This window comes from Primulina tabacum, chromosome 18, assembly GCF_025594145.1.
Source record: "Primulina tabacum isolate GXHZ01 chromosome 18, ASM2559414v2, whole genome shotgun sequence".
NCBI classification, from domain to species: Eukaryota; Viridiplantae; Streptophyta; class Magnoliopsida; order Lamiales; family Gesneriaceae; genus Primulina; species Primulina tabacum.
Genome location: NC_134567.1, coordinates 4,889,991 through 4,910,936, shown reverse-complemented (window position 1 = coordinate 4,910,936; position 20,946 = coordinate 4,889,991).

Sequence of the window (20,946 nt, the reverse complement as noted above, 5' to 3'; positions counted from 1 at the left end):
TAAAAATAATAATTCAATAAAAATATTTTTCATTTACGGTCCCCGGTCCAGTTCCTCGATCGCGTCTCGACTTACCCTTAAAAACATAGTTTTATGAATTGGTGATAGAAAACCATATTTTTAATGTGTAAACATGCCTACCACACTTAATTAATGCAATTCAACTTATCAAGCATGTTTTAATTGTGGCAGAACATACCACTTCATTGTAGAATGTACTAGACCAAAGACAGATGAAAATAGGTCATTCGACAAGAGAAGAACCAAAGAAGAAAAAGAGATCTTTCAGGAAGAAAATAGAAAGCAAAACGATTCGTGCTTGGGTGAGGATAGATCTTAAGATTTTTTTGCACAGTTTTGGGATGGTGCGATCGGATAGAGGAGGCGGCTCGACCAAGGCTTGGTCCCAGCATGGTGCTAGCTACGTGATAAACATAAAAAATTGTACATTAATTAAATATTTTATAATATAAATTTATAGTTTTTGTTTTATTAAATTTTTAAATATGATATGTTTTATAATAAATTGTATAAAATATAAGTTGTTGTGTAATTATAAGTTTTTTCTATTTTTACAGATCGATAAAACAAGAATAACCTTGCCGTTGCAAATGAGATTAAGATGATTTTTGGACCTGTAGAAAGTTGATGTTATTATATACAATATTGGTGGCAAGCATGAGATAAAAATCCTCTCACAATCGGGATCAAATTAAGCAACAAATAAAGTTAACAAAGGAGTGGCAGTTTTACCATGTTCTAGCATTTTGACCATATCTCATAAATTACTTCGTCAAATGGTAAAACAAAAATATCACAATTCAAACAACTCAATTATCTACATGTTTTGTTTTATGTTGAAACGAAAATTCTGATAAAAAGATTTTTAAAAGTGATGTGTATGATTGACATAATTTCTTGGAACACCAATGAAGATTTATAGTGTAAAAAAATAATATTTTATTTGTGGTTGTCTCTCCAAATTTGGCTATAAATAGGGGCACATTGTAATTTATTGAGATACCCCTCGTTTTATGAGCAAACCTTTGAGTTCATAATATTTCTCTCTTTGTTTTTCCTATATTTCTTCATTTAATTATATTTAGAATGTTAATTTCATATTCAAAGTTTTACACTTTGAATAATGAGTAGCCAATTTCTCAAAGTTGAGATGAAAAGGTGAAACTCTTGGTAGGATAATAAGGTTATTGAAATGTAATAATCTATGTTTTATATTATTTAATCATTATTTATTGTTTATGTTATATTTATTTCTTTAAACATTATTATACCCTACTTATAAGTGGGAGTTTTGATTTATTGTTGTTATATGTTACACTAAATTCTTGGAACCATTAAAATGTTATTTTGGTATTACCAACCATTTAAAGTGGATACCTTGATTTATTATATATGAATATATCATAATATTAATTTCTTGGTACTATTTAAATGTTTGTTTGGTTTTACCAACATTTAAAGTGGGAACCTTGATTTAATGTTTACAAAAATATATATAGCACAATAAATACACGACAATATTTATAAGTTTTGGTATATATTATATACTTATAAGATATAATAATATATAACATAATATAAATATGATTATTTAATATATTGGAACTATTTTATTAAGTGGATTTCAATAATGATCTTTAATGTTAATTTTATTAAAATACCAAAGAATAGATCCTCTAATCTCACAGAATTATACTACTTGTGGACAATCTGCTTTTGGCAGTGCAACAATCAAAGTCACATCAAGTTTTTGGCATCATTGCCTGGGAAGTATAATTTAATTTCAAGTGTATTTAATTTTGTTTATAGTTTATTTTTCTTTCTTTGAATTTTTATTGATTTTGTGTGTTTTTCTTATTTTTCTTTTGTATTTGCATGAGCACGTGGTCACGTACACTTAGTGGTCGACTCAATAGAAATAACCCTTTATTTTCACAAAACATGACGGAAGAACCCATCCAAGAAAATGAAGATGAAATTCAATCTCAACATGATCAAACTAGACGAAGAACACTTAGATATCACATGAATCCTACACGCACTAGTGCACATTCATGTCTAGCTTTTCCCGCCAGATGCATCTCATTTAAATTTTAAGCCTGGTTTTATCCAACTTTTACCCAACTTTCATGGCTTAGATTCTGAAAATCCATACATGCATTTACGAGAGTTTGAAGAAGTGTGCAACACATATAATGATCTAAATTGTAGCATGAACACCATTCGACTTAAGATTTTTCCTTTTTCTTTAAAAGATAAAGCTAAAACTTGGCTACAAAATCTTACATCGGGATCCATTCGAACTTAGGATGAATTGCAACAACAATTTTTGAAAAAAAAATTTCCATCGCATAGAACAAATTCTTTCAAAAGACAAATCATCACTTTCACTCAAAAACAAGGAGAAACTTTTTATCAGTGTTGGGATAAATATAAAAAATTGCTTAATTTTTGTCCACATCATGGTTTTGAAATTTGGAGAGTTGTTTCTCAATTTTATGAAGACTTAACACCTAAAGATAAACAAATGGTTGAATTTATGTGTAATGGAACATTTGAAGATAAAGATCCAAACGAGACAGTTGAGTATCTCGATTCATTAGCTGAAAATGCTCTTGGGACACTATAGGTACAATTGAACCATCAAACAAGATTCAATCTCCCACATCTGGTGGAGGTATGTACACCCTCAAGGATGAACATGATCTTCAAGCCAGATTTACCTCTTTGGAAAGAAAAGTTGAGGCACTTGAATTGAAAAAGAATGCTCAATTAAAATCTGTTCAAGAAATTACGTGTCACATCTGTGATACAAGTGATCATTCTACAAAATATTGTCCCACTTTGCCCTCTTTTAAAGAATGTCTCCATGAACAAACCAATGTTTTGAACAATTTCAAAAGGCCAAATTTTGAACTATTTTCTCAAAGTTACGATCCAAGTTGGCGAAATCATCCAAATTTTAGTTTGAGGAATGATAATGTTGCACAATTTTCACAACCACATTTTCAAAATCAACAAAATTTTCAAAATTATGCAGCCTATGTTCCTCCATCTAAAAGAAATTTGGAAGATACATTGAATTCTTTCATTGTAAAGCAAGAGTCTATCATTACTCAAACTGCTCAAACCATGCCATATTTGAAAGACACTCTTGCTAAATTTGCATCTGCACTTAATGTTCATGAAAAAGGTAAATTTCCTTCACAACCACAGCCTAATCCCAAGGATAATCATTCACAAACTGGAACTTCTGGAACTAAACCGATGGATCAGGTAAAATCTGTTATTACCCTTTGCAGTGGTAAGGTTGTGGAAAAATCCATTCTTTAACCTTGTGAAGATGATGATAAATCAACTCCAAAGGGTAAGGAAGTGGAATCCCATAACTTGTGAAGAGGAGATTCAACAGACAGTGTCACCTACCATTCCCTCATGCATTGAAAAATACAAAAAAATAAATTTGAATTATGATATATATGATATTTTTAAACAAATAAAAGTCAATATTCCTTTATTAGATGCAATAAAGCAGGTACCATCATATGCCAAAAGAAATTGTGCACTGGGAAAAGAAAATTGAATGTGAAAAAGAAAGTATTTTTAGCCGAACAAGTAAGTGCAATTATTCAAAATAATAATATTTTGAAATACAAAGACCCTGGTTGTCCTACTATTTCATGTATTATTGGAGAATAAAATATTAAAAAAGCCTTACTTGATCTTGGAGTTAGTGTGAATTTACTTCCATATTCAGTTTATCAAAAACTCAATCTAGGCGAGTTAAAACCTACTTCAGTAACACTTTACTTGCCGATAGATCTGTTAAAGTGTCAAGAGGTATGGTAGAAGACGTGTTGGTCCAAGTTGATAACTTTGTATATCCTGTCGATTTCATAGTTTTAGATACACAATCTATCGAAACTTGTAATGCAATTCCTGTAATTTTGGGTCGTCCATTTTTAGCAACTTCTAATGCTCTAACAAATTGCAGGAATGGAATAATGAATTTGTCATTTGGTAACATGACCTTGGAGCTTAATGTTTTTAATCTTTGTAAGCGACCACATGGCAAAGGAGATGAAAGTGAAAACCTTATTGAAACTCTTGTGGAAGAAAACATTCAAGAAGGGAGTACTCGTGACCAATTAGATATTTGTTCAATTGATATTGTTAAAGAAAATAATAAAATTAATCTTGATTATTCTATCAGGTTTCACTCGTTACTAGGATCAGAGAAAGAATTTGAGGCAAAAAAATGATAACAAAGATGAACCATCCATATTGGAGTTAAAACCCTTGCCAGAAGAATTGATGTATACATTTCTTGGAGAAGATGAAACATATTCAGTGGTAATTTCTTCCAAACTAGCAAGTGATCAAGAAGGTAAATAAGTCGATATGCTTAAAAGACATAAAAATGCAATTGGTTGGACACTAAAAGATCTAAAGGGCATTAATCCACTAATTTGCACTCACAAAATTAACTTAGAAGAAAATGCTAAAATATCTCAACAACCACAAAGGAGATTAAATCCACACATGAAATATGTTGTGAAAACTGAAGTTCTCAAACTACTCGATGTTGGAATAATTTACCCTATTTCTGATAGTAAATGGGTAAGTCCAACACAAGTAGTTCCAAAAAAAATATGGCATCACAGTGATAAAAAATGAAAAAGGTGAATTTTAACAAGTAGAGTCCCATCTAGTTGGCGGATGTGTATTGATTATAGAAAATTAAATGATGCCACTAGAAAAGATCATTTTTCATTACTATTTTTGGATCAAATTTTAGAATGAGTAGCAGGTCATCCCTACTACTGTTTTCTTGATGGATATTCAGGCTATTATCAAATTCTCATTGCACTTGAAGATCAAGATAAAACTACATTCACATGTCATTTTGGAACATTTGTATTCAGAATAATGTCATTTGGTTTATGCAATGTCCCAGCAACATTTCAAAGATGTATGCTAAGTATTTTTAGCGACATGGTGGAAAATTATTTGGAGATTTTCCATGGATGATTTAACTGTTTTTGGGAATACATTTGATAATTGTCTTGAAATTTTGAAAAAGTTTTAAAAAGATGTGAGGAAAAAAGTCTTATTAATGAGAAAAATGTCATTACATTTGGGACATGTTGTGTCATCTCATATAATTGAAGTTGATAAAGCAAAAGTTGACGTCATTACCAATTTATCCCCTCCAAAAACCATTAAAGAAATTCGCTCATTATTGGGACATGCTGGATTTTATATGAGGTTTATAAAGGACTTTAGTTTAATCACTAAACCCATTTGTAACCTCTTAACAAATGACACTGTATTTTAGTGGACTCAAGAATGTCAAAATGCTTTTGATAAAATCATTCGACATTTAACATCAGATCCTATCATGCAACCTCTTGATTGGTCTTTACCATTTAAAATCATGTGTGACGCGAGTGATTATGCAGTCGATGCAGTATTGGGTCAAAGAAGAAACGGTAAGCCTTATGTGATATATTATGCAAGTAGAACTTTAAACAATGCTCAAATGAATTATTCCACAACTGAAAAAGAATTACTTACTGTAATATTTGCATTAGATAAATTTCGTTCTTATTTGATTGGATAAACCGACTATTGTGTTTACTGATCATTCTGCTATTAGATATTTATTGACCAAACATGATGCAAAGTCACGACTGATACGATGGATTTTTTTGCTCCAAGAATTTGACATTGTAATCAAAGACAAAAAAGAACCGAGAATATCGTAGCGGATCATTTATCGAGACTAATAACAGGATCATCTTGTGAAATGGTACCAATTGATGATAATTTTCCTGATGAACATCTATTTTTAGTTACTATTACACCTTGATTTGCTAACATAATAAATTTTCTTGTGACAGGAAAAATGCCACCACAATGGAGTTTCCAAGATAAAAGAAAATTTTTGAATGAGATAAAAAACTTTTATTGGGATTATCCGTATCTGTTCAAGTATTGTCCAGATCAAATGAAACGTCTCCCCTTTTTATTTCTTAAAAAGTAAAAACTGAAACGTCTCACCTTTTTATTACTTAAAAAGTACTAGGATTTTTTTTAAACACTCAATTTTCGGCCATATACATAAACCTCATGAAAATATAAAATATTTTACCCTTTAAAATAAAACATCAACCAACTAGCATTTTAAAAATCAAGTGAAAAGGTCATAAAAATGAAATCTTCGCATTTTACCAAACCTAAAAAGCAATAAATTTGAAAATTATAGCCCATACTAAACCTCTCAAAAATCTCTCAAAAGCATAAATAAATAGTCTTAAAATCTTTAGCATAAATCATGATTCATAAATCGTAAATGAGGAAAATATAGAAGCACTGGTCCTCGGGTTGTGTGCGCCTTCAGTCCAGTCAAATCATCCGTCAAGACCTCCCTCAACCTCACCTGCATCCATCACACCTAGTGAGTCTAAAGACTCAACACACCATAATCTTTATAACAAATAATACGTAATACAGTCAACATATAACAGTGAAAAATACTTGTACTTAAAATATCGTTTTCATGAAGATGCATAAACTTCAATCATGAACATTTCGTAAATCTTTTTATGATGCATGAACTTTAAATAGAAACATTTTCATAATAATGCATCAACTTTAAGCATACACATTTTCATGACATGCATCACATAAACCTTAACATTTTCCTTTCTATTTCCTCAACATGACATAACATAAAACATTTTTCGTGATCACAAACATTTTTCCTTTTCCCTTTCCTTTTCCTTTTCTTTGTTGAATTCAGATCGTTAATTGTGACTTTCCTTAAACCTCAAAAGTCGATGGATCCATCTACATGAAACCGCAGTACTGGGCGGCGGAGGACCAGCAACACTCTCACCGGTCAAATGGGCCCTGGCCTATCCTCTTTCGAATAAAATACGATCGTCAGGGCTCCCTCTGGGGCCTTTTCCCATAAATGGGCTCCCTCTGGGGCCTTTTCCCCTCACGATATTCCATTTTACCGTTACCACATACCGTTACCTCATACCGTTACCTCAATAGTCACAATTACTTCACTTCCTTCAACGTTTAACATTCTCATCACTTTATAAAATCGTGCATAACATAACATTTTAGTTTTGAAACCAAGCATGCAACATGTCTTTTAAATGTCTTCCTTAAATCATAAAAATCCCATAAATATTTAAAAATCATTTTAATCATGAAAATTTCATAAACATTTTAAATGACATTTTAACCTCAAAACATTTAAAATAACATTTTGACATATTAAATTATAAGCATTTAAAATTCCGTAAACATTTAAAATACCATTTTAACATATAAAATCCCATAAACATCCATAATCATTGAAAATACTCATGTTAGCACATAAAACAGAATTCAGGGCATTGCCATGACGTTTACTAATTTTAGGTGTAAAAAGACCGTTTTACCCCTGGACGTAAAATTTCCCGTTTTTAACATTTTCTTGAATTCATTGACTCTAATATGTCCCAAATAATCATTTAAGCCTACATGAATTTTTCCATATTTTTATTTAGCTTAAATCGAGGACTTTTAACTTAATCTTTAATTAATTGTTTTGACGGTGTTTTAATTCCGAAAAGTCCCAAACTTTAATATAAAATTCCTAAATTCAAAATTTAGTCTTTTTATATTATTTTAGCCCTTATGAACCACGACTCGACCCCCGTGAGCCGTTTTTCAATTTTTTCTAGTTAAAGACCCTAATATGACACCTAAACTTCGACCCCGAGCCAACTTTCGATTTTCACGAGTCACCCTCGAACCCTATTGATCCAAAACTTGACCAACATCCTAAAGTACCCTACTGGACCCTTAGACCACTAAGAAACCCAAGACAAACCCAAAAACAAGCAGCCCCAAGTGATCCCTATGCTGGCCGAGAATCCTTATGGCGCTAGGACTCTAGTTGCGTGTCCAGACCTCTCCCAGCGAACCTAGGCCATGGACCACCCACTCACAAACTTCCCTAGGAGCCTGAAGACTCCCCTCAGCCCCGGCTCTGAACCATAGACCCAGGCCCCCCGTCCCCTGGACGCCTTCCCGGCGCAGTGCATGTGCTGCGCGTCTTCTCGGGTAGGAGTCCTTGTTTACAAGGACTCCTCCTAGCCCTCTAACCCAAGTCCTAGCATGGCTAGGACTCTCCCCCTGACCCCTGACAGCCTCTAGCCGAGCCTAGACCCAAGCCAAGGCCAAGCCCAAGCCCATACCCTTTTCATGGAACCCATACACCCCAAACCCCTTGACAGCAATTTACGTTTGTTCTTGTTTCTATGGTTTCTGTCGAAACTTGGGTGTGTGTGCGGGACTTTAATTTACACAAAAGCTTTGCTTAAACATAATATGACATCATGGCAGCCCCTTAACATGCTTAGAACAAGTTCCTTTGGATCAAAAGTCATCTTTTCTCATATAAACATGCAATATACCGAAAATTCTGAAAATAATTTCATGTTCTTCATGTATACAATAATTCAAACAATAATATGATATAATGGATGAAAAAAGGAGATGTATGGCGTGCTTTTGCGTTTTATACGCATGAAAAACCGTTGTCGACGAAGAACGGGACGAGACCTAGGGTTTGTTTTCCCTTGAACCTTCGAAAAACACCTTGCATGTGATATGTATGTGTGCCGTGTGTGTAGAGTGGTTGGGAGAGAATTTCAGAATATAGGGAGAGGGAGGCGTGAGTTTCAATTGCAATGTGTAGGGTTTTCTATGTGTTAAATAGTTTTAAATAGCTAATTAGTTTGCTAACTAGGCTTCGGCCTATCAATCTATTAAATTAAGCCTATTAGTCTAATTAGGATTTAAATAAAATATTAACAAAGTTTTTGTTAAAATAAATGTGTGAATTTATTAGTCGGGTTGCCAAAAAGCTCGAATTTTTGATGAAAATCCAACACCGATAAAATTTACGTCCCGGCGTATAAAATCACCTTAAAACTCCTTATTTTCAAAAATATAAAAAACCACTAATCATATTTTTAATCAATTGAAAACAATAATTTAATAAAAACATTTTACGTTTTTCAGCCCTCGGTCTCCATTCCTCGATCGCAACTCGAATAACCTTTAAAAATATATTTTAATGCAACAATGTAGAAAAATATATTTTAAACATGTAAATATTCACAACATAATTAATTCATGTAATTAAAACATTTAATTAAAATACAAAAGAATTTAATAATTGCATGCACGTGGTTTGCGTGGACTTTCGAATTTTCGGGGCGTTACATCAAATTTTTTGACGTTGCGTACCCGACAATGAGGTAAGTAGTATCATTAAATTTGTCATTCAGAAGCATGCGGATGACATTTTTCTTCAAAGAAAACGGCTACAAAAATTTTGCAGTGTGGATTTTATTGGCCCAATTTATTTAAAGACACCCACGAAATCTGCAATATCTGTGAAAATTGTCAAAAATTGGGTGCAATTTCAAAAAGAAACACGATGCCTTTGAATCCTATCATTGAAATTGAAATCTTTGACTGTTGGAGAATTGATTTTATAGGACATTTTCCACCGTCGTTTGGATAATTGTATATTTTAGTTACAGTTGATTATGTTTCAAAATGGATAGAGGCAATTCCATATCAAACAAATGATCATAAAATCGTCATCAAATTTTTGAAATAAAATATTTTTAGTAGATTTGAAATTCCTCGAGTAATGATAAGTGATGGGGAAACTCACTTTGTTAATAAACAATTTGCTTCATTAATGAAAAAATATGGTATTACTCACAAAGTAACTACTTCTTATCATCCTCAAACAAATGGACAAGTTGAATGGGCTAATAGGAAGATAAAACAAATTTCGGAAAAACTGTTAATCCAAATAGAAAAAGATTGGTCTCTGCAACTTAATGATGCACTTTAGGCATATCAAACAGTTTTTAAAATATCATGGAATATGTCTCCTTATATGTTGGTTTACGGAAAACATGGTCATTTGCATGAAAAATATTTGTGTATTTTGTGGGTCGAGTCCTGGAAAAATGAAGTGTTTGTAGAAGCAGCGAATCATCTTGGAAAGATATTGGCTGAGAGAAAAAATTCACTTACTATATGAGAGAGGTAATATTGGGTTAATGGGATCTGTTTCAACATCTGCTCATCTTGGAGGTAGTTAGGTTTTAGGTATTATTCATACAGTTTTAGTTGAAGAAAATATTACAGGTGTTACGATTGGAGATGAATTAAAAGTTTCTTCTATGTATGAAATAATCACCATAATGATTGAAAATTCTGATACTTTTATCGCACTACCAGGTGGTTTTGATACATTAGAAGAAATTTTTCACACTGGTTCTTCGGCACAACTTAATATCCATAATAAACATGTGGGCTTGTTGAATATCAATAAGTATTATGACAGTTTGTTGACATTTCTTGATAAAGTTGTGGAACAGAAAAATATTTTAGAAAATTCACGATGGATGCTCATCTCTGCTTCGTCTGCTGACCAATTAATTGATGATTTGGAAGCTTTTGTTCATAAACCCAATCCGATGATAACAAAGATCAATTGGTCGCAATCAAGCAGTAAGAAAAGAAATTTGGATCATTGATTCAAAAGTCGTGGATTGATTCCTGTTTGTTTCAGTTTGTTATCTTCAATAAAATTTCAGGTGATATCTCTTTCATTATGTATTCTTAATTAATAGTTATTTTGACATTATGGACAATGTCATATTCTAACTGGGGGAGAACAAATTTATTAAAAAATTAAAAAAAAATTTAAAAAAATATATTAAAAAAATGTTATTTTAAAATAAAATCATGTTTATTGTTTGTATCTTAGTAATTTTTGCAAAAATATCATGTATTACATGTTTGAAAGGTTTAAATTAGAAAATGTATTAATTTATCTAAGGATGTGTAAATATTTATTTGAAAAAAAAGTCAATTTTAATATTCTGATCACTATAAAAATATGACTTATGAAATCTTTTTGAGTGATTAACCATTCTGATAAGATCAGTTATTAAAATATATGGCCCAAGATATGCCTCATAGGAGTGCCTAAAATTTTAAAATCACACATATTTTGTGAGTGGGTGAAGAGACCTAAGAAAACAGCTTTCGAGCCTTTATTGATCATTAGAGAAGCTATCTATTGTTTAGATCTTGAGTTCTTATTTTGAAGAAAAAAATAGATATTTCCTGAAAAAAAGAGAAAAAAAAATATGGTGAAGATCTACGTAATTTTAAAGTTATATACCAAGATCCAATTATCTCTTTAAAAAATTAAGAAAGAAAAAATAGAAAGTGAGAAATATATTGTACAAATTAAATAAATATGTGGTTAAGGATCATATACTTAGTCTGATTCTATGATGTTATGGAAAATAAAGACCTGGAAAAAAATATATGTATAATAAGAATAACTAGATTTTGAATCAATGGATTTCTTATCTTTTGATTAATCTGGCTCATTTGTCTTTCTTCATTCTGTAAACCATTTTCCAGATCATTTATCTGTATTCCGACTCCAGGAGAGAAATCATTCCCATGAATTGAAACATTTATTAACCTGTGAGGATATGGAGTTGAGACTCTTATTAGAAATTTCTGAAGGTCATGTACATTTAATTATCCGAAAATAAGCTTTGAATTGATCAGCTCGGATTATTTCATAAATTATAATTATGATGATCTTGATATAACTTTGACAGTTTTCAACTTTAATTTAAACATTAGGATAGTTCCGATTAAATTTCTATTTAAATTAATCAAAATGTTTTGTATTGCTATTAACTCTTAAATTGCTAGGGACTAGCAATAAGCTGGTCGGGGGGTGTGATAAACATAAAAAATTGTACATTAATTAAATATTTTATAATATAAATTTATAGTTTTTGTTTTATTAAATGTTTAAATATTAAATGTTTTATAATAAATTGTATAAAATATAAGTTGTTGTGTAATTATAAGTTTTTACTATTTTTACAGGTTCGATAAAACAGAATAACCTTTCCGTTGAAAATGAGATTAAGATAATTCTTGGACCTGTACAAAGTTGATGTTATTATCTACAATATTGATGGCAAACATGAGATAAAAATCCTCTCACAATCGGGATCAAATTAAGCAACAAATAATGTTACCAAAGAAGTTGTAGTTTTACCTTGCTCTAGCATTTGACCATATCTCCCAATTACTTGGTCAAATGGTAAAACAAAAATACCACAATTTAAACAACTCAATTATCTACATGTTTTGTTTTATGTGGAAAATAAAATTCGGATGAGAAGATTTTCAAAAGTGATGTGTATGATGACATAATCTCTTGAAACACCAATGAACACTTATGTGTAAAAAAATAATATTTTATTTGTGGTTGTCTCTCAAAATTTGGCTATAATAGGGGCGCATTGTAATTTATTGAGATACCCCTTATTTTGTGAGCAAATCTTTGAGTTCATAATATTTCTCTCTTTGTTTTTTCCTATATTTCTTCATTTAATTATATTTAGAGTGTTAATTTCATATTCAAAGTTTTACACTTTGAATAATGAGTAGCCAATTTCTCAAAGTTGAGATGAAAAGCTGAAACTCTTGCTAGGATAATAAGGTTATTAAATGTAATAATCTATGTTTTATATTATTTAATCATTATTTATTTTCTATGTTATATTTATTTCTTTAAGCATTATTATACCCTACTTATAAGTGAGAGTTTTGATTTATTGTTGCTATATGTTACACTAAATTCTTGGAACCATTTAAATGTTAGTTTGGTATTACCAACCATTTAAACTAGATGTCTTGATTTATTATATATGAATATATCATAATATTAATTTCTTGGTACCATTTAAATGTTTGTTTGGTTTTACCGATCATTTAAAGTGGGAACCTTGATTTAGTGTTTACAAAAATATATATAGCACAATAAATACTTGACAAAATTTTTAAGTTTTGTTATATATTATATACTTATAAAATAATAATATATAACATAATATAAATATGATTATTTAATATATTGAAACCATTTTATTAAGTGGATTTCAATAAAGATCATTAATGTTAACTTTATTAAAATACTGAAGAGTGGATCTTCTAATCTCAACTACTTGAATTAAAATTTGAACAATTAAAATTACCAATTAACTTTATTAAAATACCGAAGAGTGGATCCTCTAATCTCAACTATTTGAATTAAAATTTGAACAATTAAAAAATAACCAATTAAATATTGAAAAAAACAAAACAAAACAAAAGGACATTGTAGTAGACTTGTAATTACCTTAGCTTCCATGTGCATAAGATATTCGGACTCACCGAATTATGCTACTTGTGGACAATCTGCTATTGGGAGTGCAACAATCATAGTCGCATCACTACACCATGAGGATAGAAGGAGTTCTAGGTGGCTGGACTTGGGGATAGATGAGAGGGGCTGCCGCAAACCGCAAGGAGAGGAGGCTAGGCTCCCAAAGTTCGAGTTCTAGGTGGGGACAAGCTGCGTGGCTGGATAGGGTCGGTCCAAGCTAGTGACTGAGGGTCCATGAGGGGGGTTGGAGGGCTGGACGTGGTCTGGTCCAATGTGGCTTGATGGTGGCTCGAGAGTTTTGGGTGCGATGGCTTGTTGGGAGAAAGACGGTTCGATCAGGGCTTAGGAAGGAAATAGGGTTTGAACCATGGGTCTATGTGGTCTAGTTCATGGTTCACGAGGGTAAGAAGAGTTCGAGGAAGTTTTGTTTCGAATTTGGGAAGGAAAGATTAAGTTTTGGATTTATTCGGGTTCAAAACGTATTACGGTTTAGCTATTAAGTTGAATAAATCGAGAGGTTCGGGTTTACATTTAAGAAATTTATTAGAAATAAAAAATAGGATTATACGATGGTTCGGGATAGGCTCGAGTCAAGAAAGGTAAAAAAAAGTCGAAATTGGGAAGTTCGAGTAAAATGGTCATTTAACATCCTGGGTAATTCGAGAGGTCTGGCAGTGTCCCAAAGAATCATAATACATGCTAAATGATATTTTAAAATCTTTATGGTGAAAATATGATATTTTTATGATATATGAAAAAACTGTACGATTTTCCTGAAATTCTATTTTTACGATTTTTGAAGAAAACGATGTTGTATAATAAAATGAAAGGAAAAATATTTTGAAAGATGTAAATTGACTATGACACAGAAGATATGTGGAGGATCCGTTTAAGAAGGAACGATGAACTTACAAATGGGAATATCGTGAGGGAAAAGGCCAGAGGGAGCCCGTTTACGGGAGAAGACGAAAGAGAGAACCCAACGATCGTATTTTCATATTTTGCTACTACCCGGTGACGAGAGTTGCTGATGCCCCGCCCCAGGTACTTGGTTTATAGGCTGATCAATCGAACAGAGGCTGAAGGATAAATGGTAGTCACTTTCAAGAATCAAATTTCACCAAAAATGATATACGATGATTAAAGGTTTAGGGATTTTGATGCATTTTATATTTTCAATGTTAAGGTATTTAGGTGGTGATGGTTTCGAATTTCAAGAAAATTTTATAAAAATTTTTTAACATTTATTATATTTTAACGTTGAAAAAGAAGGGATGTTTTAATACTAAAACTGATATTCTACTGGATCCAATGTGTCAAAAAGCTTTTCTCTCAGGTTGGACATTGTTGGAAACTGAGTTTCGGTGATTTGACAAACTAAGTGTCTAATTAGTTGGACTAACTGATCAAATTATTTAAAGTAACTGAACTACACAAATCAACTGACAGTTGCCTAACTAAAGATTAATGCGCAGATTATCGAAGGCAATTAAACCCAGCCGAACTGAACTTACAACTGACTGATCAGTTGAGCAGAACCGGACTTTCGAAGACAACTGACTGATCAGTTGGAAACTGATCAGTTGATATATTCAGTTATGAGCTTACCATCGAGTGCTTATTAGATGATCCTTCACCTGTTCACGTCATCAGTTGAAAAGTACATTCAACCGACAACAGTACAAAGCATACTGCAACTCGTAGTGGAACGCCGCATTTCAGTGTCCACGGTGTGCAATTGTCAGAAGAATGTTGATGTGGCAATCAACGGATATATGATTCAAATTACATTTAAAGTTACCGTTGAAGAGAAGCCTATAAATATGTGAGAATAGCACTTGAGCAAATAACAATCGAACTATCTATTCTCAAGCTTGCTGTTACACTGCTAAATTCATATCTCTCATTCAAAAATCAAAAGCTCACACTTATCTGATTTATTTGTAGCATTTGAGGCTACCTTTTGAGCTTACAAACACAAATTGTTGTATTGTTTATTTGATCTTATCTAGATCAATTGTGCTAAGTTCAGTCGAGAACTGTGAGTTATTTAGTAAACTAAGAGTTTCAGTTTTGGCAGTGTTTAAGTCCAAACTGAAGTGGGTCTGTATAATCTTTGTATCGATCAAAGTCTTTAAGTGCATATGCTATCCTTGTGATAGAAGGGGTGACGTAGGAGTTATTTCATTATCCGAACATCCATAAATCTTCGTGTTATTACTTTAGTTATTTATTCTATCTTTCAATCAGTATATTTCCGCAACTGTCATCAGTTAAACTGATTGTCATTGACCGACAAGATTCCACGTTTCAGTTTGTCACAGAACTAACACTTCAATCGAAAAGATTACAAAAATCATGAGTGTTTATTCAACCCCTCATTCTAAGCACTTTTCAACCTATCAACCGATCCTAACAAGTGGTATCAGAGCGGTTGAATCTTGTCTCAGAATACTCTTATTCAAAACTGATCAATATGTCTTCATTCAACAAAATACCGATGTTTTCCAGAGAAGATTTTAATGACTGGACAATCAAAATGCAGGCTCATTTAGCTGCACAAGATGACCACATGTGGTATGTCATCACTGATGGTCCCATGAAGATTCTAAAAGAAAATACAACAGTTGTCATCACTGGTGGAGCACCTCATCGTATAGAAAAGCCAGAGATGAATGGACAACTGAGGACAAAAGGAAAGCCAACCTAGACAATGTGGCTAAGGATATCCTATACAAAATGCTTGATAAATTCACTTTCAGCAAAATCAAAATGTGCAAAACTTGCAAAGAAATATGGGAGAAACTGATCCAGCTGTGTGAAGGAAACGAGCAAACAAAAGAGAACAAGCTATCAGTTGCTGTTCAGAAGTTTGATAACATCAAGATGAAAGCTGGAGAATCCTTGCACGATTATGATGAGAGGATCAGTGGTATTATCAATGAGCTGAATGCACTTGGAAAAGTGTATTCGAACAAAGAAGTGGCACTGAAGGTGGTCAGAGGTCTTCCCAAAGAGTGGGATGTCAAGACCATGGCAATGAGAGAATCTAAGGACCTGAACAAGGTCGAACTTTATGACTTGTTTGCAGATCTAAAGGCTTACGAGTTTGAACTACAAACTAGAGAAGGAGAACCTTCTACACCTGCTGCCACAACTGCTTTAACTGCTTTCAGACTGGAACCAATTGGTTCGGCTGATAAATCTGCTGATCAACTGAACAATGATGCTATATCATTGTTTGTGAAGAAATTTGGAAGGTTTATGAGGAGGAATCAAGGAAACTTCCAAATGCAATATCATAAGAACCAATCCAAATAAGAATCCTATGTTTGCTACAACTGTGACAAATCTGGTCATTTCATAGCAGACTGTCCTAAGCCAAAGAAGGACAGTCGAGTATCAACTGAGAAGGGAAAGAAGACCTATGAGCACAAAAGAAGGACCAAAGATGACAATAAATCTTTTAAAAAGAAACATGAAGTGCTTTTGGCTGAAGAAAGCAAGTCTAAGTGGGCTGAAACCGACAGTGATGAGTCAGAATCAGAAAGCCCAAGCATTTCAAGTGAAGATGAAGAGGAAGTCAAGCGCTTAATGGTAGATGATGGTGAACTAGAGTCAGCAAGTGAACATGTATTTGACTTCAGCTCTTCTGATTTCAATTATGAGGAACTCATTACCACATTGCATGACATGGTAGATGAGTATCACAAACTTGCTCAATCACTTCAGAAGGTTAGAACTGAGCAAACTGATCTCATTGACAACAAAATAGAAACTGATAAATCAGTTGAACTGTTGAGTCTAGAAAGGGAGATTCCTCAACAAAAAGCTGAAATGATTGAAAATCAAGCTTTGATATGTTAGTTAAAAACAGAAATTTCAAAACATACCGAACTGATTCAAGCTTGGAACAAGTCTTCAGTTACACTAACTGAAATGCAAAATTCACAGAAATCAATTGATGATAAAACTGGTTTAGGCTTTAACAATCATGTTGAAAATTCTGCAAGTGATACACAACCAAGGTTGAATAAAAACAAAGAAACTACATTACCTTTGTAAAATCAACCATGGTAAATGAACTCTTAGAACCTAGTAAACCAGCTGTTCAATTGGCAGAAAGTAAGAACAAAGGAAAACAGTATGGTATTGGATATAGCTCTGAGAGTTCAACTGATCCAAGAAACTGGTCACCTAAACGATTCAGTCACAAAAATCAGTACTCAAGGAATGGCTATTACAATTACTACAACTATAAGCTAGTTCAGAAATGATATCAAGAGAATAGTCAGTTGAAAAAGGATACTAATCATACTGTTTCATCCTCAAATCACACACATATTGCTAAAAAATCGAGAAAAATCATTTGGAACACAGTGAGTGGGAAGTCAATTAGACTGATTCAAGTCTGGGTTCCTAAAGGACTAATCAGTTTAGGACCCAAATGAATAATGGGTACCAAAATTATATATATTGTGTGATTGCAGGTAACAGGTATAATCAAAGAAACAACTTGGTATCTAGACAGTAGTTGTTCACGACATATGACAGGAGATGCAAATTTGCTATCTCAATTAATCAAAAATATTGGACCAAAAATCAGTTTTGGAGACAACTCCAAAGGTAAAACTTTGGGTAAGAGTAAGCTTATCCATGCTAACTTTACAATTAAAGATGTTTTGCTAGTTGAGAATTTGAAGTATAACTTGATAAACATCAGTCAGTTATGCGACAATAATTTCTCAGTTCAGTTTGACAGACACACGTGTTCAGTTAGAGACTCAACTGATGAGGTCATTCTAACTGGAAATCGTTGTGGAAATACTTACAAAGTAAGTTGTACTGAACAACCTTATGCACCAGTTTGTTTTATTGCTTCCAGATCTTCTAAAAACTGGTTGTAGCTTAAGAGGTTGAATCACTTAAACTTTAAATATATTGCATATCTGAGTGACCATGATCTTGTAACTGGTTTGTCCAAGATAGATTTTTCAAAAGATAAATTTTGTTCAGCATGTCAGTTTGGAAAACAAGTAAGATCTTCATTCAAAAACAGAGGTTGTAAATCATCTTCCCGATGCTTAGAACTGTTACATATGGATGGATCTTTTGGTCCAATACCAGTCATGAGTTTAAGGGGAATGAAATACACCCTAGTAGTTGTGGATGACTTTTCAAGATTTACTTGGGTTATTTTTCTCAAATCAAAAGACCAAACTGCTGCACAACTGATTAAGCTTTTCAAAAGACTTTTAAATGAAAAATCAGTTGGGATTGATCGAATAAGGTCTGAAAAAGGGACTGAATTCATCAATCAAAATCTTTCAACTTTTTTAGAAAACACTGGAATCAAGCATGAGCTCTCAGCAGCTAGAACACCTCAGCAAAATGGTGTAGCTGAGAGAAGAAATCGAACCCTTAAAGAAGATTCTAGAACAATACTTGATGATTTTGGTATTTCTCAAAGGTTTTGAGCTGAAGCAATAAACATTGCATGTTATACTCAGAACATATCAATGATTAACAAGAAACATGTGAAAACACCATATGAGATCTGGCATGGAAGAAAAAGTGTGGTTTCTTATTTCAAGATATTTGACTGCAGATGTTTTATTCTTGATAATGGTAAAAATCATTTAAAAACCTTTGATGCTAAATCTGCAGAGGAAATATTTCTTGGATATTATTCAGTTAGCAAAGCATATGGAGTTTTTAATAAAAATTCGTTAAATATTGAAGAATCCATTCATGTTGTTTTTGATGAAACTGTACTAACTGATAAGCCAACTGATCCAGTTGAGCTAGTTGATAGATTTACAGAAATCAGTTTGGAGGATGGAAGTGACGAAGAAAATCATATCAATAGAAATATCCTTCAAACACCTGAACCAGAAATACTAGATCAATCAGATGAACAGGAACCTACTCCTGATAATCAGTTGTTGGAGTAAACAGATTATATTCAGTTACCAACTGATACAGCTCCAATTGAAACTGAAAACATTCAGTTTCCAACAGAAGCAGTTGCTGATATGGAAGCAACAAATGCTGAACTCAGATGGAAGAAATCTCATCCACCATAATTGGTGATAGGTAATCCATCTGACCTGGTAAAAACAAGAAATCAAATGCTAAATTTGTTCATTCATTCTGCTTTTGTCTCACAACTAGAACCAAAGAAAACTGATGAAGCTCTTGCTGATCCTAACTGGATAAATACTATGCAAGAGGGGCTAAATAAATTTACCCATAACAACGTCTGGAACTTAGTTCCAAGACCAATTTGCAAAACTATTATAGGTACAAAATGGGTATTCAGAAATAAACTGAACGAAGATGGCTCAGTTGCACGCAATAAAGCAAGACTTGTTGTACAAGGATATAGGCAGGAAGAAGGAATTGACTATGATGAAACGTATGCACCAATTGCAAGATTGGAAGCAATCAGAATGTTCCTTGCTTATGCATCATTCTAGAACTTTAAAGTCTACAAAATGGATGTAAAAAGTGCATTTCTGAATGGTCAGTTGCAAGAAGAAGTTTATGTTGAACAACCTCCAGGTTTTATCAGTCACTCTTTTCCTGATCATGTCTATCATTTGAACAAAACTTTATATGGTCTTAAACAAGCTCCGAGAGCCTGGTACACTTTCAAAATTCTTAACTGATCATGATTTTACTGTTGGATCAGTTGACAAGATTTTGTTCAAATTTTCTAAGAATGATCATATTTTACTCGTGCAAATTTATGTTGATGATATTATATTTGTGTCAACTAACCCCAAATTATGTGAGAAATTTGCTAAGTTAATGCAGGAAAAATTTGAGATGAGTATGATGGGCGAACTAACATTCTTTCTCGGACTACAAGTGAAGCAACTGGAAACTGGTATTTTTATCAGTCAGACTAAATACACGAAGGAATTGCTCAAGAAATTTGGCATAGAAACATGTTCAGCTGCAAGCACTCCCATTAGCTCATCAGTCAATTGGACAATGATCAAGGGGGAATATCAGTTGAGACGACACTTTACAGAGGTTTAATATGTTCATTATTGTACCTAACTTCTACTCGTCCTGATATTGTATTTGTTGTTTGCATGTGTTCTAGATTTCAAACAAATCCTAAGCAATCGCATTTTATAGTTGCCAAAAGAATTCTAAAATATTTAAAAGGAACTCAAACTGTGGGATTATGGTACGCTAAAGACTCTTCTTTCAGTTTAGTTGGATATTCAGATACAGATTATGCAGGATATAAGCTAGATCGTAAAAGCACCAGTGGATCATGTCAGTTTCTAGGAGACAGACTGATCTCTTGGTTCAGCAAGAAGCAAACATCAATAGCTACTACCACAACTGAAGCAGAATACCTTGCTGCTGGAAGCTGCTGTGCCCAAGTGCTCTGGATTCAACAACAACTGAAAGATTATGGAGTTGATGCTAAAGAATCTCCCATATTTTGTGACAGTACGAGCACGATTGCAAAAACTTATAATCCAGTTCTTCACTCAAGGACCAAGTACATTGATGTCAGGCATCACTTCATCAGAGATCATGCTCTGAAGAAAGCTATCAGA